The sequence below is a fragment of the Mixophyes fleayi genome, chromosome 1 (assembly GCF_038048845.1).
Source record: "Mixophyes fleayi isolate aMixFle1 chromosome 1, aMixFle1.hap1, whole genome shotgun sequence".
NCBI classification, from domain to species: Eukaryota; Metazoa; Chordata; class Amphibia; order Anura; family Limnodynastidae; genus Mixophyes; species Mixophyes fleayi.
The window spans coordinates 320,002,755-320,030,505 of NC_134402.1; the positions used below are offsets into that span (position 1 = coordinate 320,002,755).

At 41.5% G+C, this 27,751-nt stretch overlaps 1 long non-coding RNA gene across 2 annotated transcripts in view; it reads right to left on the minus strand.

Annotated features, from left to right (window-relative positions):
• Positions 1-469: 469 nt before the first annotated feature.
• Positions 470-27,751, minus strand: part of LOC142158870 (uncharacterized) — a 166,806-nt gene continuing 139,524 nt past the window's right edge. For both annotated transcript variants that reach the window (XR_012692879.1, XR_012692880.1), the window contains exons 4-5: positions 11,357-11,568; positions 470-1,254 (exon numbers count right to left, since the gene is read on the minus strand). This is a non-coding gene — a long non-coding RNA (uncharacterized LOC142158870). The remainder of the gene's footprint in view (positions 1,255-11,356; positions 11,569-27,751) is intronic.

Sequence of the window (27,751 nt, forward strand, 5' to 3'; positions counted from 1 at the left end):
TGTAGCCATGTTGCCTTTGCAGCAACCCCCCCTCCCATCCTACAAATGGGACACTTTCAAGGTGTCTCTCTGTATGTGGGGGAGCCTGATACATCCTCTCTTCCTGACCTGGGTTAGTTAAAGACAGCCCCTCTTCCTCTGCTCCGTTTCATGTGGGAAACTAGAAAATTTATATACTTCAGGGGACATTAAGTGTAGGCACGTGATGATGTGATTTTCTGCATTATTTGTCTTACTCCAGCCACTTGATCATGAAAATCATGTTGTCAAGGTATGATGGTTATGAAAATATAAAAGTTAGCTAAGTATTGCATACGTGCTGCATCCACCAGCGAGCAAATATAGAGCTTATCAGCTGCTATATGCAAGAAAACACAGTGTAAAAGCTCTGAGTTTCCTTGGCTATAAAAACACAAGCAAAATGGTGCAAGAACAGGAAATAAATCGTTTTACAGCCATGGCCAAAAATATTGGCACCGGTGCAGCTTTTTATTAACAATTATACTTCTTTTTTTTATTTAATAAAGTTTATTTTAATAGCATATTTCACAAATAAAACTTAGTACTGAATCAGTGCATGAACACAAGAATCCACTATATATACAGCAATGAGCAGCAGTCTGGAATAGATCCATCTAATGCTCAAACAAACAGAAATTGAGAGGGGTGGAAAAGGGGAGGGGAAGAGACGTGCACAAAAAAAATTACACAAAACTATACATTTCATGGCACAAGCAGGTGGTGTTTGTCAAAATACAGTTTGAGAAGTCTTTATTTGTATTATCATGCTTTGCTTTATTTTCTTGGATACTTAACAAAGTGTAACAAGAACTGTATGTATTTCACAAAACCAATGGGATAGAAATATTTTCCCCTTCCAAGTCCTCTTCCTCCACTTCTGGAACGCAAACAGACATGCTCAATAGTAACCCTTTCACTACACAGCTTTTTGCCACCTAGCTCGTAAACAGCATCATCTGAATTTCTTGGATCTTCAAACTCAACAAACCCGAAGCCTCGCCTTAAATAAATGTCTCTGATTCTTCCATAAACCTTGAAAAAATGCTCAACATCCTTTTCTCTGGCAGCTGGGTTCAGTTGACCAATGAACACTCGGCAGCCACTCATGTTTACTGTATTCTTCAAAATATCTCATTTTTACCTGTTCCTGAAGTTTCAAATTACCTAATAATTAGATTTCAAGCAGATGATTCTCCTTTACTTTGGAATTGAATTCACCTGAGTAGCGGTTGTCTGCAATATAAAAATCATTCAATAAATGAGTTTAAATAAAAATAAGGACTTACGCTCCTGTTTTGTGTCACTGGTGTACTGTAAAGAGCATGGAGAAAAGAAAGAAACCAGAGAATTGTATGAGGAGGTTAGACTTAAGATTGGACAGTCTCAAGGCTACAAATCAATCTCCAGACACCTTGATGTTCCCATTTCCATCATACATAATGTTATTAGGAAGTTTAAGGCCCATGTCACTGTAGCCAACCTCCCTGTAAAGAGAAAACATGATTGATTATCACAGTACAGCATTGTTTAAATGCTGGAGAAAGCACCTTGATCAACTGCCATATAGATTAAAGTTGACCTTCAGCCACAAGGTACGACAATTTCAACTCACATCATCCATCGCCAACTCAAAAAAGGGGGTTATATGGTAGGAGGCCCGAGAGAAACATTAGAAAGCTTGACTGACATTTGCCATAACAAACCTGAACAAGTCAAATTCCTATGGAAGAATGTCCTGTGGACAGATGAGACCAAATTAGAGCTTTGTGGTAAGGACATCATCCTTATGTTTATAGAAAGCAAAATGAAAAGAACACCTTCCTACAGTCAAACATGGAGGAGGTTCAGTTCAGTTCAGGTTCATTCTAAGGCTAGGTACAACTGCAAAAACTTTCGCCCAATTTGTTATCACTGACGAATTTACAAAAGTTCCAATCAGTCTGCCAATTCATTTGTACACACTATACACGATTTACCTTCAGATCTGTGCTCTTCATCTGGTCAAAGAGCAGTGTAGTCAGTCATTCGTGTCACACTGATTATGACACACAAAATAAATTTTGTCTTTTCCACAATGTCATTATAAATTTTGTTAGCTTTTGTGACTCTGAAAGGAAATTTTCAGTCTCAGAACGAATGGACGAATTAATCCACATACAGCACTCTCTACATTTAACAACACAGACACAGTGACAGGTTCCTACTCTCTCTTTGGGCAGACAATCATGTGCACTGCAGGTTCAGAAGACGGTTGGAACGAGTTTTTAAACAGAACGAGGAATCAAATAACATGATGATCGGTACTTTGGTTGCTTCTCAGCCAAGGGAGTGGGCAGCCATGAATAAAAAATGGTACCAAACACCCTCCAAGAGCAACTTCTCCCAACCATCCAAGAACAGTTTGGTGACGAACAATGCCTTTTCCAGCATGATGGAGCACCTTGCCAAAAGGCAAAAGGGAAAACTAAATGGCTCGGGAATCAAACCATCGAAATTTTGGGTCCATGACCAGGAAACTCCCTAGACCTTAATACCATTGAGAACCTGTGGTCAACCCTCAAGAACCCACAAATTCTGACAAACTCCAAGCATTGATTAGGCAAGAATGGGTGGCCATCAGTCAGTATGTGGCCCAGAAGTTGATTGACAGCATGCCAGGGCGAATTGCAGAGGTCTTCAAAAAGAAGGTTCAACACTGCAAATATTGACTCTTTGCATTAACTTAATGTAATTGTCAATAAAAGCCTTTGACACTTATGAAATTCTTGTAATTTTACTTCAGTACACCATAGCAACATCTGACAAAAAGGTCTAAAAACACTGAAGCAGTAAACTTTGTGAAAACCAACACTTAATTGATACTTAACGTAATTCTCAAAACTTTTGGCCAGGACTGTATATACAGGAATGTGATTTATTATACCTGATGTTCAGGACTTATGGTGTTTCATATAAAAGAATATCTGTAATTTGGAGCAGTATGTCTAAAATATGCTAAATTACACATGTCAAAATTTCATGTCTTCATTGTTTACTTCTTTTACCATCTTGTTTTCAGAATTTTCGGTATATTGGGTTTCCAAATTATAAATGCCATAAAACAAAAGGTTCTAGAGCAAGAAAATAAATGGGGGTGGGGGAGTTGTGGCAGTGATGCAGTCTTTTCCACCCTTGATCCCGGTCTGCTCTTCTAGTCATGTGTAAGATTCTGAGCATGCACATTGAAGCTGCTTTTGGCACATGCTCTGAGATAATGAGTGGGTAATAATAGTCTCTTCAATGAGAATATTTTTAAATAAAAAAAGCCATTAGTTGCCCTTTTTAGAATAAAACATTCTAATAAATTCTTGAAACTGCATAAAGGAAAAAAGATAAAAAATGTGACTACAATAACAATCCAAGAAAAAAAGTGCTGTATTTAGCATTTGGGCTGCTATAGAGCATTTGGCCTACCACTCTTATTAAACCAACATTGTCAAATGACCGTAAACTGCATTTTAAAATTTCATATTATAATTTAGAGATCAGGGGATAAGGGGGACAAGGAAACTGTGTGCCCTTCATGTCTTGTGTTTTTTAGTGGTGCACTCTCATACAACTCTTTCATTGAAAATTTGAGTTTACACGTCCTTGGAGAAAGCATGACAATCTAGTTTGTTACCATTCTAAAAAAGCTCAAAAGCTCTGAAGAACAAGTCTACAACTTCACTGTGCTGCTTATTCATGTTGCCAATGATCTCCCTAATGAGAAAAATAAATACATAAATAAAAATAATTGTTTGCCTCGTAAACAAAATATTAATAATAAAGGCAACATCAGACTCAATAAATAGGCTTTACAAAGTTTGAGCTCCCTGGCAATATAATACATACTCATCATCTGTAAATGTTTTGAATATCTAGCTATAAGAGGCAAATGTAAGTTATACTTAATGTAAATTAACATATATTCACGTAAATATAAAATAATCATGTGCAGCATGTATTTGACATTTAGATGTACAATGTTTCTCTTTGAACATTACTGTACATTTTTAATCAAAAATAGTAAAAATAACTTGATAACAGTCTGGCAGCCGATTGCGCCCTCACCCTTTCCTTTCCCGGTAAAACCAATGAATGAATGAGTGGTACTGCTGATAAGTGAGCATTTTTTGTAAAGATGTGGGAGTGAGACATCATGAGTGAAAGTTAAGCGAGGCTGAATGTCACAATAGCAGACAGAGAATATTGCTCAAAATGATTAAAAAGGAAACAATGTAAGGAAAGTTTTTGTTTCTTTCATTTCTCCTCTTGACTACAAACTGCAAAGAAAACAGAGACTCATTGTGAAACACTGCACTTAATTAATATACAGAGAGTATTTTATATATGGGTTTGGACTTGTATTGCATGCAGTTGCGTTCACTGGTGTAAAGTCAGTTTCTGAGCATGCACAGATCAATTTCACGCAAGATTTGGCACACAGTATGTTTAAACACAATGTATACATAAATGTGAAATATAGTTATTTTTGTCACTCCCTAACAAAAATCTAATATATACTAACATATTTATCAAGGATAAAGTTATTATTGTCTTTGATGACGAACAATGTCAGAGGTTGATAAAAACTGCAATATATTTCATTTATTATATTTATTAATGTATGTCAGTTTTCAGTCCCAGTTTTAGAATGTGACTTAGAATTATTACTTGGGCTAATGATTATATAGATGAATATAAGTGGTGTATATAGGTAATTTTAATTGTTTCACTGCATTAATGAAACATTATAAAGCTGTGACAAGTTTAAAATGGTGAAAATGTTTTCAGTGCTATAGAGGAATATGATTGATTTTGAGAGGTCTACAGCCAACCAATCAGGTCCTTTCAATGCTCAGGTGCCATCTGAGGTTGCTGTCTTTTGTCGCTCCAAGTCGTGGGCATGATTTTTTTTCTTTGCACATTAAAAAAAAAATGAAACCATCTATCTGTAAAAGTCAAATCAATGCTACTCATCTGACATGTAGCCAGCCACCCTCCTACTCACACAGTCCATTCTATGGTACAGGCCCTGATTATCTTAGAGCAATAGCTGCACAGTGACAATTTAGAAATGGAATGAACAGTCAGGAAGTGATTAAATGTCACTTTCTATAAACTCTCAAATATTGTGAAATATGTCCCCCTCTGCCCACCTGCTTTACAGACATATATATGCCCCCCTCTGCCCACATGCTTTACACACACATATGGCCCCCTCTGCCCACATGCTTTACACACACATATAGCTCCCTCCGCCCACATCCTTTGCACACACACACACATATGTCCCCCTCTGCCCACATGTTTTACACACACATATGGCCCCCTACAGCCACATCCTTTGCACACACACATATGCCCCCTTTTCCTACATGCTTTACACACACATATAGCTCCCTCCGCCCACATCCTTTGCACACACACACACATATGTCCCCCTCTGCCCACATGCTTTACATACACATATGGCTCCCTCTGCCCCCATGCTTTACACACACATATCTATATTACATATCTATATCTGAGTTCTCTGTACAGCGCTGCGGAATTAGTGGCGCTATATAAATAAATGATGATGATGATGATGATATGGCTCACTCTGCCCACATGCTTTACACACACGTATGGACCCCTTTCCCTACATGCTTTACACGCACATATGGCCTCCTCTGCCCACATGCTTTACACACACACACACACACACACTTATGGCTGCCTCTGCCCACATGCTTCACACACACACACATATGGCCCTCTGCCCACATGCTTTACACACACACAATTATGGCCCTCTGCCCTCATGCTTTACACACACACATATGGCCTTCTGCCCACATGCTTTACACACACACATATGCTCCCCTCTGCCCACATGCTTTACACAGACACATATGACCCTCTGCCCACATGCTTTACACACACACACACACACACACACATATGGCCGCCTCTGCCCATATGCTTTACACACACACACATATGGCCGTCTGCCCTCATGCTTTACACACACATATGGCCTTCTGCCCACATGCTTTACACACACACATATGCCCCCCTCTGCCCACATGCTTTACACACACACATATGGTCCCCTGTACCCACATCCTTTACACACACACATATGGCCCTCTGTGCCCACATACTTTACACACACACATGCCCCCTCCCCATCACATTACCCCTTCTTCTTACCTTTTCTCTACCAGTGACAGCACAGGAACATTTCCAGCAGCAGCCTTCAGCACTGTGTACTATGTGACAGCTACAGCCACATGACTTGGTGATGTCACAGGGACTCTGATTTGGATATTGCAACTACCTTATGGAGATATGATGCAGGCAGCCTATGTGGTACTTGCATATGCTGTCAAATTTCATAGTACTCACTGCGGGGGCATCATTCATTCGTAGAATATTGTAATACAGCTTGTAGTACAATATTCTATGAATGGATTATGTGGCTACAGTGAGCACTATGCGATGTGACAGCCTATGCATGGACCGCACAGTCTGCCTCTATAGCATTCCCACTGGACCACCAGGCGTAGGTGTGCATGTGTTTATGGAGTAAGATAGGGGTTTCCCAAGTCAACCACTTGTGGATTCTGCATGGACTCACTTTGCTGGAGAGAGATGGACTTTGGCAGAAATGGTGAGATGACCCTAACGATAATGTTTGCTACCTCTGTCCCCTCTAGGTGTATTGAGGCAACCAGCAGTGCAGGGGTTACACTCAAATTCAGCATACAGGATAATGGACATAGCTAACATAGTTGTATCCTGTCCCTCTGTACCACCTCTTTGCCAATGGCCAGTCATATTTTTGGTCCTCTAGAGCATAGCTACAACATTTAGATTGCAAGCTCTTCTGGGCAAGGAGCAACAATTTCCTCTAGTTACCATTAAACAAATGTTCTTATGTCATGCATTGTCTGTAACTTGAAAGGCTGTATGATGCTATTTAAATATGTACCATTCAAGTAAAAAGCTATCCTAACTTTTCCTTCCAGCTTTGTTAAAGAGTAAAATGTAATTGAGTATAGGTGTATCTCAGAAGATACATCCAATAAATAAAGTAAATCTAGTGCTGATATATACAGCGAGGCTTAGAAGGAAGTGGGGAGTCCTAAATCAGAAAGTGGGTGTGGCTTGGTGAATTAGTTTGGGTTTAAGGTTAGTTGGAGGTGTAGTTTGTGCAGAACAGGGGTACGAATGACTATGCCAATATTTGTGAATCAACAAAGTCATAATTTAGATAATTCTTGTTACATAGGAGACCCTTGTTACAGAAACTGTTCTGTCCCAACAATTAACCACTAGTTCAGATTATGGATTGCTGCGTAGGATTTTTTCAGATATTTTTCTGAGCTTATATAACTATTCCTACTTATAATAGATCCCTACCAGTTGGTGTTTTCATTGTTTTTATTGCATGTGTGTATACTTGAATATTTTTTTTTTATATTTCACCACCTTTTCTTTCCGGGAGGATATTACTATTAATCATTTATAAATAAAAGTTATATTTTAATTTACACAAGGCGTGCTGATTTGTCCTACTATGATGAAGCTCTGTTCATAATTTTGTTGTTGCTAAATATATCAGGACTAGCACCCCCGCATACCATACATTAAGATTTATATCTTTCCGTACACCGTATGCGGTTGTGTTTCTCTCCCTTTATCCCTGTGCAGACCATTTCCCTTTTTGATTCATACATAGGAGACCCCCAACTCAATCATTAAACACTGACCCTAAACAGTTGTGTGAAGCTTAATGCTATCATCATTGGTATTTGACAAGTATCATGCTGGACAGAATTATTGATCATGGAAGCAAGTTTGAAAAGAAATCATATGCTTAAAAAAACGGCACGTAAAAATAGCATATTTACGCAAATATGATGAGGTGTACACATTGCAAGATGCATCCAGTTCTGCATTAGTAGCATATGCTCCAGGAATACATACACCTACATACATTTAGGCACAACCAAATCATAAGCAGAAGAAAAGTTTGCCAGCATTTTTTTTTATATGTAAAACTAATTCGTTATTATCTTTGATTAAAAAAACAGCTATAATACAGCATATATAATATTTACAGCATATATAATATTGCTTCCCACATCCGAATAAAATGGCAAAAATATTTTTGAAATACAGACACAAAATCATATATATATATATATATATATATATATATATATATATATACGCCAATGAAGGAAGCAACTATCATCTTGAGAGATGAATTCACAATCAGCCAATCAGAAGCGTATATCTACTGCTGGCACCCGCCATCATCATCAGTGTAGAGTTCTCAGGCACCCACAATTGATACAGCTAGTGACAGGCATATAAGTATCTCTTCGTGGGTCTGCATCTGTTCGCAATTACGCAAACACCCCCTTACTATACTCGGCATACATTAGAACACCCCATCCATCCTCCATCCTGCCTTACAAGCTGCAGATATGCATATTCTTGCAGTTTTTTTAGTCGGTGTGCACAGCAATTGCTCAAAAATGGGTGCATTATGTCACAAAATAAAAACAAATAGATTTCCGTCATTTGTAAATGACTGTTAGTGACTTGAAATTATCTTGTTCCATGAAGTTGTCTTGGTTCAGTGTATAATACCCAGTAGAACCCATTTTAAAAGAGAGCATAATGGCAATTTCAGTCTGATAGTTAAAATTAGTATTTAGAGGTAACTAATTTATAAGCTCTTTCACAAGCAGGGTCCCTCCCCACCATTTGTTTTCACATATACATTTATTTTGTCTACCTCTTATTACCCTGTTTTATGTATGCTCTGTTTTCCTCATTGTCCAGCACTGCAGAGCACTGTGGCGCCTTAGAAATCAAAGACAATAATAATAATAATAATAATAATAATGTTATTATTAACAGTGGAGAAACATAACAGAGATAAGAAGGCTGATACTTTTTCTTCTAGAAAAACTATCAACCCTAGTAATTAATAGCATTTGGCCTCTTCCACGTGCATGAATATTTGCCTAATTCTACTAGTTGTACATGTAGTATTAAGATATGATTTTAAATTTATGGGAATTCATTCCATTTTATTCCTGAACTTCTTGGCTATTTCAGATATATTATTTAGTTTAGTAATACACAGGTTTTCATATAAATCTCCACCACCACCACCAGAACTACAACTATTCAAAATCACTTTCCAAAAAAAGATAAATGCAGTGATGTAAAAAAAACTGTAATTATGCAATCAGACCTCCCTGAAAGATGGGGAACATCGTCATATTCTGCACTCCCTATAAATGTTTAGACAGCCTCAACATGAACCATGTCCAGACATGCCTCAGCACTACAGAGTTTAAGTTGCACAGTAGCAGACTTCCTAAAGAGATGTGCAAGATCTGGAGAGGTAACTGCTTAACATAACTGTCCTGACTCAATATAAAGAATGCAGGTCTGTGGTAGGTATTCACTATTGGGGAGGGTCTTCTTGACATTAAAAGAAAATCTTTCCTATTTCTACCTATGAATGTAAAATAGATACATACACGAAAATCTATCTATCTATCTATCTATCGCTATTCGCCTGTCTGTCTATAAATGTTCTGTTTATATAATATAGGTTTGTGTGTTACTTGTTGGTTGCTTTGATAGATAACTGGTATGTACTGAGTTAAACACACTTGCTTATAAGTATATGTTGGTACAATCAACTGCAATCAGATTTTTTTATATATTTCATAACATTAAATATAATTGTACCTTACTGTTTCTTTCACTAGAAAATCTTACATTTGTTTTTAATCAGTGTTTTATTGTTCAGTGGAATGCATTTGAAACAGTGTAGTTAACTCATACTGGTGGTCATTTATAAATAGAAGAAATGCAATTCCTTAAGTGCATGCAGACAGTTTTGAAAAAAATATTCTGTGTCTACTTTTGTGCAATTGTAGGTCCACATGATACTGCTGAGAGTGTAACTTAAATGTGAAGCCTACTACCACTTTAGGGCAACCTCTTTCATTAATTTCAACGTTTACACTCATCTTGATGTGCAGATGCACGCTCTTCCAGTATAAATGTTTCCATTTGCATAACAATGGCCTTATAACTTTTATAATTTGCACTGCCCGCAATTTTTCAGCTTCATAAATGAAAATCTGTGAATATCACTGGTGAAATTGCTGTTTATAGGAAGCATTTTCAGATGAAGGGACCTGTCAATAGCTGTAATAAATATGACACACAGTAAATAAAAACATATACCATATTAATAAAATATTACTTCTTTACGTCTCATTGTTGGAGAAATAACAAGTGTAAAAGACTGGTGATATGTGTGTGTTTTCTGTGAGTGGTTATTTTGTAGTTGGTGTTATTAAGACTAGGGGCTGAGCCAGGAATAGGTTGATACAGGGTATTATTATATAATGAATTTTTAATCTGTATAATATGCTGAGCTTTGAGACCCCATTATCACCTGCACAGCCAGGGGTTGTTTTAAAGTATGTGCTGTTCAGTGGACTATATCATACTCTGACCAATTGGGTGCTGCTCAAAGGACATTTTCAATATACAGTAATGTCAAACACACTTCCTACTGATACCACTGTGTTTTGGCCCATTTTCATTAGGGATTCTCACTACCGTATAGGATGGCAATCCCAGCAAGGGACCACAACCAATGAAACACAACTGGGTCATTCCTAAATCCCCTTTTTCTTAAAAGTGAAAAGACCTTTTAGTATACTGAATAATTGAGGATTTTTTTATTTTGTTACATTATGCTGGTTATAGGGGCAGATTCAATTATCCGCAAGGTCCCATAGGAGAACTTACACAAGGAGTTTGCGCTGGATGTTGTAGGTAAAGATTTTCGCTTATGAGGCGTAATAAGTTTCCTGTAAATGCCTGTATTTTGCACAGAAAAAGTTTGCGAGAGGTGCATACGGAACCTCGCAGCTAATGGAACCTGTACCATTATTTTAAATCTGACATTGTCTGGAAGGTGCACACATATATTAGTCTTGTAGTGAGTTTCTATTGTAAGCCCTCCTTGCTGTGCTTGCCAGGGTGGGTGCTAGATTTTTAAAAGTCCCTGGACCTGCACAACATCAGCACATTGATACTAACTAGCAAACAGTATACAGCCTAAAGGATGATATATCTGTTTATTATAGCTATATTGTTGTTGGGGTTACACAATAGTTTAAATATTTCAAAAACTAAAAAGCTGCTATAAATAATTTTGGGGAAAAAATGTAGAGGAGGAGCATCTTAAATTCCTGCAGCCAAGACTGGCACTAACCTGGTTTAGAGATGCATCTTGTCTCCTCCCAGAGGTAAGGTGTTGCACCTGTAACACCACCATTCTGTTCTGTGTAGTCATCATTGAGAACTCCCTTGTCTTCTCATTCCCCTCCCCTCTTATTAACTTCCTGCTCTTCCGTTCACATGGGACAAGACGCGCTGCCATGCGGTGTGTCCAGACATTGACATCCAACAGAGAGATGTAGGTCCCTGCAGAATTGGAAGAATGAGAAATCAGGTAAATTGCCTGCAAGGTAGAGAACAGAAAGACTGGGACAACGGAGTCTGTTCAGAACATAGGAAACTCAAAGCAAGAGAATAAGAAAAAGACAAGTGAATTGAGAGCCAAGAGTAAAATATTTATTTATTATTTCCTATCCTTTGACCTGCCTACTCTTATACTAGGCGATTTCAACATTCCATTGATAATCCCACTGTCTCTTCTACCACTAAACTTCTTTCAATTAATTCCTCCTTTTGTCTCTCCAAATGGACCTCATCTCCCACCCACTGTGATGGGCACTGCCTTGACCTTGTCTTCTTCCACTACTGCTCCATCTCTAGTTTCACCATTCCCACTCTCCGACCACAATCTCCTTTCCTTCAGCCTTAACCTACCTCATGCCCTCCCCCCTGCACCCAAATCCACAAGTACACAATGACACTTACGTACTCTTAACCTAATCCACTTCTTATCTTCACTAAAACAACTGTTTTCTCCTATGTCTGCATTGTCCTGCCCTAATCAGTCTGTCTCTTTCTACAACAAAACACTCACTTCAGCCCTAGACAATGCAGCTCCAGCTACCACATACAGTCTCCGTTGATCAAAACCCTAATCATGGCACACCAAACAGCCCCGCCACCTGCAAAAGTGCTCCCGCACTCCAGAGCGCAACTGGGGGAAATCTCGTTCCTATCCTGATTTCCTCCACTATAAATTCATCCTTTCATCTTACAGCACTGCCCTTTCAATTGCCAAACAAACATATTTCAAATCTCTAATATCCACCCAGTCTTCTAACTCACGTCGCCTCCTTGCCACCTTCAACTCACTTCTCTGGCGACCTGCACCTCCTCCCCCTTCCTCCCTCGCAGCAAATGATTTTGCCACCTAGTTCAAAGAAAAAATTGACACCATTCGACAAGATATGTCCTCATGCCAAATTTCACACACTACACCTACTCTATAGACCTTCACTTACACTCCCCAATACACCCTTAATTCATTCTCTCCAGTAACTGAAGACAAAGTCTGTACACTCATTTCATCATTTCACCCTACAACCTGTCCCCTCGACCCTATTCCCTCCCAACCTGACCGTTTCCTCTTCCCCACTTCATGCCACACCTCTAGCTCACCTCTTCAGTCTGTCTCTCTCTACTCCATTCTCCTTTAAACATGCGCTCATCTCACCAATTATAAAGACACCAACTTTCGATCCAGCCACTCTCTCCAACCTTATTTCTCTCCTCCCCTTTGCCTTTTTTTACAAATACCTGTCTCACTGTCTCTCCTCTCAATCCATTCTTGACTCTCTCCAATCAGGCTTCCGTCTCCAAAATCCCATTGAAACTGCTCTCATAAAAGTGATTGATGATCTACTTACTGCGAAGTCTAAGGGTCATTTCTCCATATTAATTCTCCTGGACCTCTGCTTTTGACACTGTTGATCACCCTCTTCTCCTACACACCCTTCACTCCATTGGCCTTCGTGATACAGTTGTTTCCTGGTTCACTTCCTACCTATCGAACTGCACCTCCCCTCCACTCACACTATCTGAAGTGGTTCCACAAGGCTTTGTTCTTGGACATTTACTTTTTTCATTGTACACCTCTTCTTTTGGAGCACTAATTTGCTCATTTGGCCTCCAGTACCACCTGTACGCTGATGACACCCAAATCTATATCTCTTCCCCCTGACCTCTCCCCTTCTGCACTATCTCATGTAACAAACTGTCTTTCAGCTATCTCCACATGGATGTCCTAACGCTACCAAACGCTCTACATAACCAAAACAGAGCTTATTATCGTCCTTCCTGTCAGAATCACCATTTCCCTCCCTGTCAATAACACCACAATTTCCCCAGTCTCCCAAGCCTGCTACCTTGGTGTCACACTTGACTCCGCCTTCTGCTTTATTCCTCACATCCAGACTCTCTCCCAGTCCTGTTAATTCCGCCTTAAGAACATTGCCAGAAACATTTTTTTTTACTCAACATGCTACCAAAACTCTTATCCATTCTCTCATCATCTCACTTCTTGACTACTGCAACCTCCTACTATCTGGCATTCCCGACACCCATATATCCACACTTCAATCCATCCTACATGCTGCTACAAGACTGATCTTCCGCAATCACCGCTCCATACCTGCTGCACCACTTTACAAATTACTACATTGGCTCCCTGTGCCATCCAGAATCCAATTCAAATTACTCACCCTGATCTACAAAGCTCTCAACAAGACCACCCCTTCATACATCTCAAATCTCATATCAAAATACTGTCCCTCCCGCCCTCTTAGATCTACCTCTGACCTGCGCCTTGTCTTGTCTCTAGTTACGACCTCTCACTTGCGCCTACAAGGCTTCTCCCATGCTGCTCCCAACTTATGGAATTCCCTACATGTCAATCAGGCTTTCCCACAGCCTTCAAAGCTTTAGACATTCTCTGAAAACCCATCTCTTTGTTAAAGCTAACCTTATCCCCGATAATACTATTCACACTAATACACCATCACAGCTGTCCCAATCTCCACAGTAAGCTACATTCGCTCCTTGTTTCAGCTGTGCCCTCCTCCACTTAGAATGTAAGCTCTTCATGTCTGCACTTATTTTGGCTGCCTTGTATGTCCCTGTTTTAAGTATGTCCTGTTTTCCATACTGTGCAGCGGTATGGAGCACTGTGGTGCCTTACAAATCTACAATAATAATAATAATAATAGTAAAAGAGACAGACCAAATAATATTAGATCTTTATGGACAACTACACAGAACCACTGTTCTTGTTCTGTATATAATTTGTATCTTAATCTATGTGTATATTGAAATTATTGAACTCTTTAAAAATTACAGTGCTAACCAATGCACCCTTGGCATCTCACAGACTGAAAAAAGTATTCACATACCTAACTAGCCTTATAAGTTACTGGACTTAAGGCTAAACAACAACCATTATATTAAGTTTATACATTTTCACATTAAGTCCACTTTAAGATTATCATGTCATACCACGATAGCTCTGGTGCAACTGATTACAGAGGGCAAGAAAATGTATACTTATATGTTATTATACCGCTGCACTTCACTGCTTACTGACTCCACAGTCATTTATTGGGATTACTGGCTAAGAACCTGTCTGCTTTTACACATTTCATTATGTGACTCTATTCAGGGCCGCCGAGAGGGGGGGGGAGCGGGTACAGTTTACCCGGGCCCGGCCATGCCAGGGGGCCCGGGCCGGGCCCCCGCTGCTAATTAATTTTTTTTTTTTTCATTTTTCTGTCTTGCGCTTTTTTTTTAAACTTTTTTTTTTTTTTTTTCCGCGGGGGGGGGGGGGAGGGGGGGGAGGGGGGGTCTTGGGTTTCTTGGGAGCTGGGAGGAAGAATAAATTAAAAAAAATAAAATAAATACTCACGTGATCGCGCGGCGCCGTGTCCCTCCTCTCCTCCATTCACACTGACTGCCGGGCGTGACGTCATCAAGTCACGCCTGTCAGTCAGTGAGGAGCGCCGCAGCCAGCAGGAAAAAAGAAGACAGAAGAGGAGACAGAAGAGCAGAAAAGAAAAGAAAGAAGTTGACAAAAGGTAAGTAAAGAAACGGAGAGGCAAGGGGAGGAAAACAGAGAGGGACAGTACTATAAAGAAAGGGGACAGAGAAACAGAGGAGGAAAAAAAGGAGAGAGCCACAGAGGAATAAAAAAAAATTGGGGAAAGAGGAACAGAGGAGGGGAAAAAAAGTGGGAGAGAGGAACAGAGGAGGGAAAAAAAGGAGAGAGCCACAGGGGAATAAAAAAAAAAGTGGGAGAGAGGAACAGAGGAGGAAAAAAAGGAGAGTCACAGAGGAATAAAAAAAAATTGGGGAAAGAGGAACAGAGGAGGGGAAAAAAAAGTGGGAGAGAGGAACAGAGGAGGGAAAAAAAGGAGAGAGCCACAGGGGAATAAAAAAAAAAGTGGGAGAGAGGAACAGAGGAGGAAAAAAAGGAGAGAGCCACAGAGGAATAAAAAAAAATTGGGGAAAGAGGAACAGAGGAGGGGAAAAAAAGTGGGAGAGAGGAACAGAGGAGGGAAAAAAAGGAGAGAGCCACAGGGGAATAAAAAAAAAAGTGGGAGAGAGGAACAGAGGAGGAAAAAAAGTGGGAGAGAGGCACAAAGTAAAAAAGAAGGGGGAAAAGCAGCATGGAGGTCGCAGTGTGAGCATAAGGGGGTACAGTGTAGTTGTGATGAAGGGGCACAGTATTGTGTGTGTAATGGCACAGGGGGCTTGTTGCAATGTAGTGTGTGTGAGGTAGGTGGCAGCTAATTAATGGGCGCTATTTTGTTTGTAGGGTGATGGTGAGGCAATTTAATAGTAGGGACTATTAATTTAAGATGGGGTGGTTTGGGGGCTATTGAATCTTGGGGTGAGTTTAGGGAGAATGAGGTCTATTTATTAAATGTGACTATGAATTATTTAATGGCAGTGATGGTTGCGGGAAATAGGTATTGCTGGGGCTGTTTGCAGGAAGGGATATAGGTTTATTTATTAAATGTGAATAGTATTATTTTAATGTTGGGGCTGGAGGAAGGCCTAATTATTAATCGTGGGTGCTATTGATTTAACGCTGGGGCTGGCTGTAATTTTCTAAATGTAGCCATTTTTTTTTCAAAATAGGTCCTTCAACATTTCTGGATCCGGACAAGCCACAACTAAAGAAAGCAGCAGCCACAGGTGGAGAAAGTGAGAAGAACAGGTAGGAGAGAGCAGCACAGTGTGTGAAATGTTGTGATTCTAGTAGGGACAATACCAATTTTTGGTGAATGTTGTGTCCAATGTAAGGTGTAGGCCAAGACTGAACTGTTTGTGTACACACTGCATTGTTTGTATACTACCCTGTGGTGGTAGATGTCCTGAAAGTCAGGAGTGCTTGAACATATGTGATGCTCCGGCGAATTGAGAGCCTAGTGGTTTTTATGTTAGCCACGCCCCAATGGCACGTTTACCACGCCCCCAAATGCATGACCACACCCCCCAAAAATTTTGCACTGCCGTTTGGCTAGCCACGCCCCTGAATATATGACCATACACCTAATTTTTTTTGCGCCGCCGTAAGGCGGCGCAAAAAAATTTTGGGGCTTACTTCACTATGAGGGGGGCCCCATGAATTTGTTGTACCCGGGCCCTGAATTCTTCTTGGCAGCCCTGACTCTATTGCACTGGTACTTTTACTATCTTCCAACACTTCTAAGACACTTACTTTAAATGGAGCATCAGAACTTGATTGTGTGCTGCCTGTATGCTTCAGCTTTGCCTGATATATGGGACTACTACCTCCAATCAGATCCATTATACCAGATCACCATGCCTGATACTCAAAGCATCCATTCCTCAAGCTATAGCACCTCCAATTAAGTTAATGGGCATAATACTCCTGCTTCATTCCCTGCTTGGACTATATAGAACTGTTTGCTAACCATAACTTTCAAAACTGATTAATAACTATTTACCTCATAACCCCCCACATGTGCTCCTTTTCCTACTTACCACTGTTTACTCAAAACCTGTACACTCTCTCTTGTATTCTTGCAATTACCATTTACTCCCTCTACCACTTCTGCTTATTATCTACCCTTGCCCCACCTAAGTTTCACTGCAAGTTCAACTAACTGTACCCAATTTCTCAACTATCAACCCTCTCATGTCCATATCCTTCCGCGCAAACATTTCTGCCACCAACTACCTATTAACCTCCGCCCCCCTCTTTCTAACATCTAAGCTCTACCCTTCCCTTCTATGGTTCCACCGGCCAAAACTTCAAATGCTTTGCTCCCTGCACCCACATCGCCTCCTAGCCTACTCTAGCTGGATCCTCCTCACCTCCCCCTGAGTTGGGGCCTCAGGGGAAGAGCAGAGGCCTTGGAAGGTGTGGCCTGGCATTGACCTCCCCCCCCCCAAATCTTTGCCCTGCAGCAGCTGCACCCCCTGAAGTTCCAACCCTGGTTGCAATTATCTATAATTTCCACAGTAATTTACAGCTAATCTAATCAGAGATATAAAAAATATTGTAGATTCTCCAATTAAAACTGCACTACCACATACACATTACCTCCTCCATCCCTAGCCTGATCCTTGGAGACTGCTCCATACAGTTGTTTGTGCTCCTCCTGTTCTTCACACCATTTAAAAGTGTGAACAGAACTGATTGTTAAATTCTATAATATAGCAAATATGTCTGGGGTAATAATGTATAGTTGGCAGTATAGGCAGTATAGGTTTAATCTTTATCCATGGTCCACTGTTCACAACAAGAAATTATGAGCCATCTATATTGTACAGAACAAAGACAGTAACTGTTGTACTATTTTGGCATGGTAAAGGTAATGGTATGTATGTATTTTACTATTTCTCTAGCTTTTTATCCATGCACATTTAGCAAATTTTTATATCCCTACCAAAATTGCTGATGCTTTAGAGAGGTAATAAAATAACTACAAAAGGCATAGGTAAAAGTGAGACATTGACTTGCAAACACAACACTAATTTACATACACTTGTTTGGTTTTCGCCTTATGAAAGACGGCAACCCTACTTGTGGCTTCTGCATAAGAAGCTAGGCCTGAACCCAACAATGCATCTATTGTTTGTCACTATTTGCATAAAGACACCTCTTTCGAAAGATATTATATCAGAGTAGCAGCATGAATTGTTCACATATGCCAAGCAGTAGTTAAAATATGGCTGCTTAGTAAAGCTGATGAAAAGACATCACCATACATCTATCTAGAGACTAAAACTGCTACATAGACTGAGGTAATTTATGAAGTGCACCAGATCTCCTGAAATACAACTTGGTTTAGCTTTATTTATTGCTTAAATCTGTCATGAGAGTGAAGAGACATGGGGACTGTGTACGGTGCACCATGGAAACACTAAACCAGTCCTATTAAAATATAAGACCCAAAGACTGCCAGGTCTGTGCAAATTTGAAATCCTTTTGTAAAATGAATATGGCTGTGTGTACCACCAGAAACTCTCTGTTTTATCTCAAAATCTTGTGTTTGTAAGGCTCAGCAATAGTAGGCACACTGGTGTGACTATTGCAATGAATGTCCTCACTCTGCCCAACTCCTCCCCTATGTCTGTGCAAACCTCCACTTCTCTTCATATGCCATCTTGCTCTGTAAACCCAAGCAACTTGGCAGATATCTAGGTGTAATTTCGTAAATGGAGGAGTGTGCCCAGTTTATATATGAATGACAGACAAATCAGACAAATATAATTATAGCTCCTATACTTTTAGAAAAATATCTAAACATGATTTGATGTAATACTTTTTATGTCGCAAGGAGTATTCATTCTCCTGTTCACTTCTTCAGGACTGGGCAGGAAGAGGTTACTCATTATTTGAGCTGTCAGTGGTTCTGTATTTCCCTTTTGTCTGGTAAAACATCAGAGAAGCCCACAATAAAATTCCATTCCAAACAGCTGACAGTTAGAACAGGTTCTTATTGGATGACAAGTTCTTGTTAAATTTTTCTGCAGCTGTCACTGAAGAGTAATGTTTGACAGGGTATTTAAGCTACATCAAGGTTTTAAGATTAATGCCTGATTTGAATATTTAAGGTACATTAAGGTTTTTAAGATTACATAGCAATAACCATCTGGGTAGCTAGTCTACTTACTGACAATGACAAATTCAGCTTGTTTTTTTCTTGACAAGATTTTATACAATGATATTGTTGCAATACATAATAAGTGGAACAAAGAATAGTTGAGTTACAGTCTACAAACTGTAAGCATACCCTTCCCTATTTTCAAGATAAAGCAGTTTATTTATTGTGCATCATCCACAGTAATAACTAGAAGCATTCTGAACAGGGGCGGGCTGGCACAGGGGGCACACGTCCCCTGGGCCGGACATAAAAACATTGTTTCGGGACCAGCCACCTTTAATTGGCCGCGATCCGTATCCCCCTCCCTCCCACTCTGTATGCTAGCGCGATGCACCTCTGGGTCACATGGGACGTGCACAGGCGCCGTCCCATATGTGAAGAAACTGACAGCGCGGGGGATTGAGCCAGGTAAGTGCCGGAGGGGTGTATTATATTAATATTGTGTATGTCAGTATTGTAAATTAATGTGTGAGTATCAGTGTGCTAAATTAATGTCTGTGTGATAGGGGGCCACTATATGTATTGTGTGTTTGTGGGGGCCTTTATATGAGTGTATTTGTGTGAGTGTGGGGGCCACTATATGAATGTATTGTGTGTTTGTGGGGGCCACTATATGAGTGTATTTGTGTGAGTGTAGGGGCCATTATATGAGTGTATTTATGTGAGTGTAGGGGCCATTATATGAGTGTATTTGTGTGAGTATATATATATATATATATATATATATATATATATATATATATCAATTTAATCGAGGAGTGCAGGTGGGGGCTAAGTATTGGGTGCTATTTTATTTGTGGGGTGATGGTGGGACAATTTAATTTAATAGTGGGTCCTATGAATTTAATATGGAGTAATTGCACCTTTGTGTTAATGCTGGGGTGGTGAGCTATTAATTGATTGTGGGGCTGTTTGGGGAGAATGAGGTCTATTACATGTGATTATGAATTATTTAAAGCTTGGGACTGTTGTGGGAAATGGTTATATTTGTTAACCGTAAATGCTATTTAAATTATTGCTGGGGCTATTTGGAGGGAGTGAAATACATTTATATATTAAATATGTTTGCTATCTAATGTCAGTGTTGGTTGGAGGGAAAGAGATATAGGGCCTGATTCACTAAGGATCTTAAATTAATAAACTTATTTCAGTCTCCTGGACAAACCATGTTACAATGCAAGGGGTGCAAATTAGTATTCTGTTTTGCACATAAGTTAAATACTGACTGTTTTTTCAGACTCCCTGAAATAGGGGTGATCTCCCTCACTCCCTGAAGAGTCTGGCATTCTCCTTGATGCTGAGCCAGTACAAGACATGGTTTGCTTCGCCATCTGTGTCATGATGACACAGTTCAGAAATTGTGTCCTATGTCCTTGTATTGATGCCTATGGAGATGGCCATTTTCATGGAGACCAAGATTAAAATCAAAGACTGACAGGTAAGACAGCATGACTTCAGTAATGGAGACAGAAATGTAGAAGACACTTCAGTCTGTAGAGATTCATTAACTGCTTTTCTTTAATGCATAGTTGCTTACTCTACCAGAATGTCCGGGAGACTCCCGCATTTCTGGGTGACCTCCAGGACTCCCAGGAGAGCAGGGCAACCTCCCGGTTCTCGCCCCCCGAAATAGATAAGTGGTGGGGGCGGGGCTTAATGATGCAATTATCGTGTCATCTTAGCCCAGCCCCCTGCTGTAATTGGCCAGAATTGTGACAATCGTTTAGGGGGCAGTGCCAAAATGATGCGATTCATCAAGCCCCACCCATGCACGCCCACCTTCCCCGGGATCTCCCTGAAGCCAACGAGGAATAGTTGGCAAGTATGGTATAGATGCAAGGGAAGACAGTGTAATTTTGCAACTGTATAAATCGTTGGTAAAACCTCATCTTGAATATGCAGTACAGTTCTGGGCACCACTCTATAAAAAAGATAATTTGGAACTAGAAAGGGTTCAGAGAAGGGCGACAAAATTGATAAAGGTTATGGAGTCATTAAGTTATGAGGAAAAGTTAGCCAGTTTAGGCATGTTTACTTTAGAAAAGAGGTGACTAAAAGGAGTTATGATTACTATGTACAAATACATTAGGGGTAATATAGAGAACTTTCATGGGAACTTTTTACCCCAAGGACTATACACAGGACACGCGGTCAACCCCTAAGGTTAGAGGAGAGGAAATTTCACAACCAGCAAAGAAAGGGGTTCTTTACAGTAAGGGCAGTCAAGATATGAAAATCACTGTCAGGGAAGGTTGTGATGGCAGATTCAATAGATATGTTTAAGAAAGGGTTAGACAATTTTTTTGCGGAAAAGTGTATCCAGGGATACGACCGTTAATTAAAATGAAGGATAGTAGTGGATATAGGGTATAAATAAGACTGCAATATTGGGTCTGGGGGGAAGTTCACAATTGACACAGATTGGCGGTTGCTTACTCTGGATCAATTTCAAATATAAGGGAGGGATCGCAGGAGATCAAAAATAGGTTGAACTTGATAGACTGGTGTCTTTTTTCAACCTCATCAACTATGTTGCTATGTTACTATGAAAGAAGGCAATACAAAAGGTAAGTAAATGAACGGAGGAAAGGCACAGCATGATGAGAGGGGAGGGGGTAGAAAGGCACAGTTTGGTGATGAAGGAGAGGGATGGATAAAAGGCACAGTTTGGTGGTGAAGGAGAGGGGGGGGGGGAAGGCACAGTTTGGTGATGAAGAAGAGGGGGGAGAGAGAGAAAGGCACAGTTTGGTGGTGATGAAGAAGAGGGAGAGAGAGAAAGGCACAGTTTGGTGATGAAGGAGAGGGGGAGGAGGCAGTTTTGTGATGAAGAAGAGGAGGGAGGGAGAGAAAGGCACAGTCTGGGGATGAAGAAGATGGGGGGAGAGAGAAAGGCACAGTTTGGTGATGAAGAAGAGGGGGGGAAGGCACAGATTGGTGATGAAGAAGAGGGAGTGAGAGAGAGAAAGGCACAGTTTGGTGATGAAGAAGAGGGGGGGAGAGAGAAAAAGGCACAGTTTGGTGATGATGAAGAAGGGGGGGGGAAAGTCTGGTTTGGTGATAAAGAAGAGGGGGAGAGCAGCATGGCACAGTGTGGTGATGAAGAAGAGGGGGGCAGCATAATGGCACAGAGTGATGAAGGGGAGACAGCATAACAGAGTGTGAAGGGGAGCAAAAGCTGCATGGCAGAGTGTGAAAGGGGGCAAAAGTAGCATGGCACAGGGTGATGAAGGGGGGCCAGGTGAAGGGGGGAAAAGCAGCATGGAGGGCGCAGTGTGATCATAAGAGGGCATAGCGTGGTTGTGATGAAGGGGCAGAGTGTGATCATAAGGAGGCACAGCGTGGTGATGTTGAAGGGGCACAATAATGTGTGTGTGATGGCACAGAGAGCTTTTGGCAATGTAGTGTGTGTGAGGTAGCTGGTGGCTAATTAATGGGTGCTATTTTGCTTGTGGGGTGATGGTGGAGCAATGTAATAATGGGGTCTATTAATTTAAGATGGTGTGGTTTGGGTTCTATTGAATGTGGGGGTGAGTTTGGGAAGAATGAGGTATCTTTATTAAATGTGCCTATGAATTATTTAATGGCAGTGATGGTTGCGGGAAATAGGTATATTTCTGAAATGTAAATACTATTAATTTATTACTGGGGCTGTTTGTAGGGAAGGAAATAGGTTTATTTATTAAATGGGAATACTATTATTTTAATGTTGGAGCTGGAGAAAGGCCTAATTATTAATCGTGGGTGGTATTGATTTAACGCCGGGGCTGTTTGGAATTACCTAAAGGTACCCATTTTTTCTCTAAATAGGGTCCTCAGCATTTCAGGATCCAGACAAGCCGCTACTGAAGAAACCTGCAGCCACAGTTGGTAAAAGTGACAAGAACAGGTAGAAGAGAGCAGGAGAGTGTGTGAAATGTTGTGATTCTAGGTGGGACAATGCCAATTTTTTGTGAGTGTTCTGCCCAGTGTAAGGTGCAGGTGAAGACTGTGAACTCTTTCTGTACACACTGCATTCTTTCTATACTACACTGTGGTGCTAGATGTCCTGAAAGTCAGGAGTGCTTGGACACATGCCACGCTCCAGCGAATTCAGGGCCTAGTGATTTTGACTTGCTAGCCATGCCTCAATGATGCATAACCACGCCCCCAATTGTATGAACACACCCACTATTACTTTTGTGCAAAAATATTTGCGTGCTTGACTATAAGGAGGGGACCCATTAAGTTGTTGTACTGGGGCCCTGAATTCCTCTTGGCAGCCCTGCAGACGGGGGGAGGGATACTCTTTCATGCTGACATCCACATGGAAAAAGCTAAGTGTCAGGGAGGAGAATGGGTGGGCTATTAATGTTGGTCTATTAATTTTATAGTAGGGTAATGCTACTCAAAGCAAAATACAGTTGCATGTTATAAAACAAGTTTTGTATTTCTGCAATTTTTAATGCCTTAGTGCAGTGGTTCCCAAACTTTTGCAGTTCGTGGCACCCTTAAAGTCTCCAAATTTTTTCAAGGCACCCCTCCAAAATAATTATTGAGCAGTCCTGTTTTAGAAGTAGTTGGGTCAAAAAAATGTAATAAGTATTTAGGTCAGGACAGAAATACTTATTTAGTTGTATGCAAAAATGCCCCCTCTGCATTCAGACACTCTGCCCTCAGGCACTCTGCCCCCTCTGCATCCAGACACACTGCCCCCTCTGCATCCAGACACACTGCCATCTCTCACACTGCCCCCTCTGCCCTCTGTCATGCTGTCCCCCCTCCTCTGCTCTCTGTCACGTTGTCCCCCCTCCTCTGCCCTCTCTCACAATGTCCCTCCTCCTCTGCCCTCTCTCACGATGTCCCCCTCCTCTGCCCTCTCTCACAATGTCCCCCCCTCCTCTGCCCTCTCTCACGCTGTCCCCCTCCACTGCCCTCTGTCACACTGTCCCTCTCCTCTGCCCTCTGTCACACTGTCCCCCTCCTCTGCCCTCTGTCACGCTGTTTCCCCCTCCACTGCCCCTCTCACGCTGTGTCCCCCTCCACTGCCCCTCTCACGCTGTGTCCCTCTCCACTGCCCCTCTCACGCTGTCCTCCTCCTCTGCCCCTCTCACGATGTCCCCCTCCACTGCCCCTCTCACGATGTCCCCCTCCTCTGCCCCGCTGTCACCCTCCTGCCCCTCTGTCTGCCCGCTGTCACACTCCTGCCCCTCTGTCTGCCCCGCTGTCACACTCCTGCCCCTCTGTCTGCCCCGCTGTCACACTCCTGCCCCGCTGTCACACTCCTGCCCCTCTGTCTGTCCGCTGTCACACTCCTGCCCCTCTGACACTGACGTCGATATTCAGTGACAGCTGCGGGAGAGAGGAGTCTGCTGGGTCCCAGCGCCGCGCTGATTGGTAAGTTCATGTGCTCTTTGTTTTTTTCTATGGCTGGCTCGCGGCACCCCAGTGACAGCGCCGCGGCACCTCTGGGAGCCGCGGCGCACACTTTGGGAACCGCCGCCTTAGTGAGTGTTTCTGATATTTTATTTAAGTACTATTTAAACTGTATGCAATTATACATTACATTGCTATTTAATGGTAAAAACAATGATAAATTAGGTATTATGTTTTTCTACATTGCAAGGGGTTAATCCAGTGGTTCCCAAACTTTTTCAGTTCGCGGCACCCTTAGAGTCTCCATAATTTTTACAAGGCACCCCTCCAAAATAATTACCGACCAGTCCCGTTTTATAAGTAGTTGGGTCAAAATAGCGTAATCATCATCATCATTTATTTATATAGCGCCAACATATTTGCTCTTTACAATTGGGCACAAACATAGTAAACTAATAAACAAACTGGGTAAAACAGACAAAGAGGTGAGAAGGCCCTGCTCGCAAGCTTACAATCTATTTTACAATGGGAGTTTGACACATGAGGTTAAGTCTACATTTGCAGTCGGCCCAGCCAGACTGAAAAGGTAAAAGTGACTCATAAGCTAAATGATCCTGTCACACAACAATGTTGGTCAAGGGGTAGTTGTATAACGGGTGGTAATAGGGTAATGTAGTTAGGTTAAGAGGGTGGCTGAGGAGTATTATAATCTTGTCTGAAGAGGTGGGTTTTCAGAGAACACTTGAAAGCTTGTAGACCAGAGGAGAGTCTTATTGTGCAAGGGAGAGAAATCCATAGAGTGGGTGCAGCCCGAAAAAGTCCTGTAACCGGGAATGGGAGGATGTAATGAGTGTGGATGAGAGACGCAGATCTTGGGCAGAACGGAGTTGCCGAGTTGGGAGATATTTTGAGACAAGACAGGAGATGTATGTTGGTGCAGCTTTGTTAATGGCCTTGTAAGTTAGTAAAAGTATTTTATATTGGATTCGGTAGAAAACAGGCAACCAGTGTCGAGAAATACAGGATTATTCAACAGAGGAATAACGATTTGCAAGGAAAATCTTGCCGCAGCGTGCAAAATAGATTGTAGGGGTTTGAGTCTGTTTTTGGGAAGGCCAATAAGGAGGGAATTGCAATAGTCAATGCGGGAGATGATAAGTGCATGAATTAAGGTTTTTGCAGTGTAATAGGTATTTAGGTCAGGACAGAAATACTTAGTAAGTTGTGTGCAAAAATAATACCCATAAATCCAAGGGAAAACAATATCTTTATATATTTTTTAAAATGATATTTCTGTCAAATAATAATTTACAGCTAACATTAACAGCAATAAGATCAAATAAAATAAAACAACATAATCTACAAAAATCATCACACTGTGCCCCTTCATCCTTACACTGTGCGCCCCTTCATCCTCACACTATGCACCCCTTCATCCTCACACTGTATGTCCCCTTCATCCTCACACTGTGTTCCCCATTCATCCTCTCTGTGCGCCCCTTCATCCTCACACTCTGTGCCCCTTCATCCTCACACTCTGTGCCTTCCTTCATGCCCACACTCTGTGCCCTCCTTCATTATCACACTCTGTGCCCTCCTTTTATTATTATTATTATTAATTTTTATTTATAGGGCGCCACTAGGTGTCCGTAATGCCGTACAGGGACAAACGAAATTACAATACAAGGAGAGACAGCACAGTACAGTAAACAATAAGCACAGTAACTCCGTGAGCTCAAAGCACAGCAAGGGCGGGGGAGGGGAGAGGGGAAGGTCTGCATACGACGGAGCCCAAGAGGGAGGGCACGGATTATAGGGAGACCCCCAGGGGGGGAGAGGAGGGAGCGTGAGGGGACAGGGGGAAGAGGGTCCCCGAGGAGGACGGCAAGGTTGCTGGAGAGCAGAGTTAACAGTGGTGAGACAGGAGGAGAGGTGACCCTGCTCAAAGGAGCGTACAATCTAAGGGGTGAGGTAGACAGACAGAGAGACACGGGGGAGAGAGGGAGGAATGGAAGATGGGGGAAGGGGAAGAGGCAGAAGAAAAGGTAGGTAATTAAGTGGGAGACTGGAAGGCTTTACGAAAAAGGTGGGTTTTTAAAGCCCGTTTGAAACTGGACAGATTAGGGGAAGTTCTGATGGAGGGAGGGAGTTTGTTCCAGTGGAGGGGGCAGCGCGGGCGAAGTCTTGGATACGCGCATGGGAGGAGGTGATCAGGGGAGAAGAGAGGCGACGGTCATTGGCAGATCGGAGAGGGCGGGAAGGAGCATGAATAGAGAGGAGGGTGGAGATGTAGGGTGCAGTGGAGTTGGCGAGGGCCTTGTAAGTAAGAGTGAGGAGCTTGAAGAGGATTCTGAAGGGGATGGGGAGCCAGTGAAGGGATTGGTAGAGGGGGGAGACCGATGAGGGGGGAGACCTTCATTCTTTTGCCCCTCCATTGCTGTTTCCTATCACCATTTCCCCTCCATTTCTTTACTTACCATACCTTCTTTCGTCTATTTCTTCTGTCTTCTCTTCTGTCTCCTTTCTTCCGGCTCCTCTCTCCTTCGGACATTCAGTGAGAAGCGAGGAGAGAGGAGGATGCTGGGTCCCAGGCGCCGCCTGATTGGTATGGTTTTTTTCCCCCTGGTCACGGCACCCCTGTGACAGCGCGGCGCACACTTTGGGAACCGCAGGGTTAATCATTTAATGGTGAGTGGGCACTATTAATTTGAGATTGGGGGCTATTTATTTGGGGTTGTTTAATATAAAAGTATCACCATGGTGGTGCCTATGTAATGTGGGACTATAAATGTAAATAGTGCTGGGATGATTTGGAGGCTATTAATTGAATGAGGGGCAGAGTTTGTAGAGAAGGAGGGATATCTATTAAATTTGAATACTACTTATTAAAGGTCGGGAGTGTTTGGGATGGAAATAGGTCAATTTATTAATTGTGAAAACTATTAATTTAATGTTGTTGCTCATTGGAGGGAAACAAGTTTATTATTAAATGAAAATTAATTAATATCAGGGCTGGTTTGGGAAATAGGTCTAGTTATTAAATGGAAATGATATTAATTTAAGGTCGGGGCTGGTTGCATGGAGGCAGGCCTAACTATCAAACTTGGGTGCTGTTGATTTGGGGGAGGAAGGCCCAGAGGACTCATTGCTAAACTTTCCATATTTCA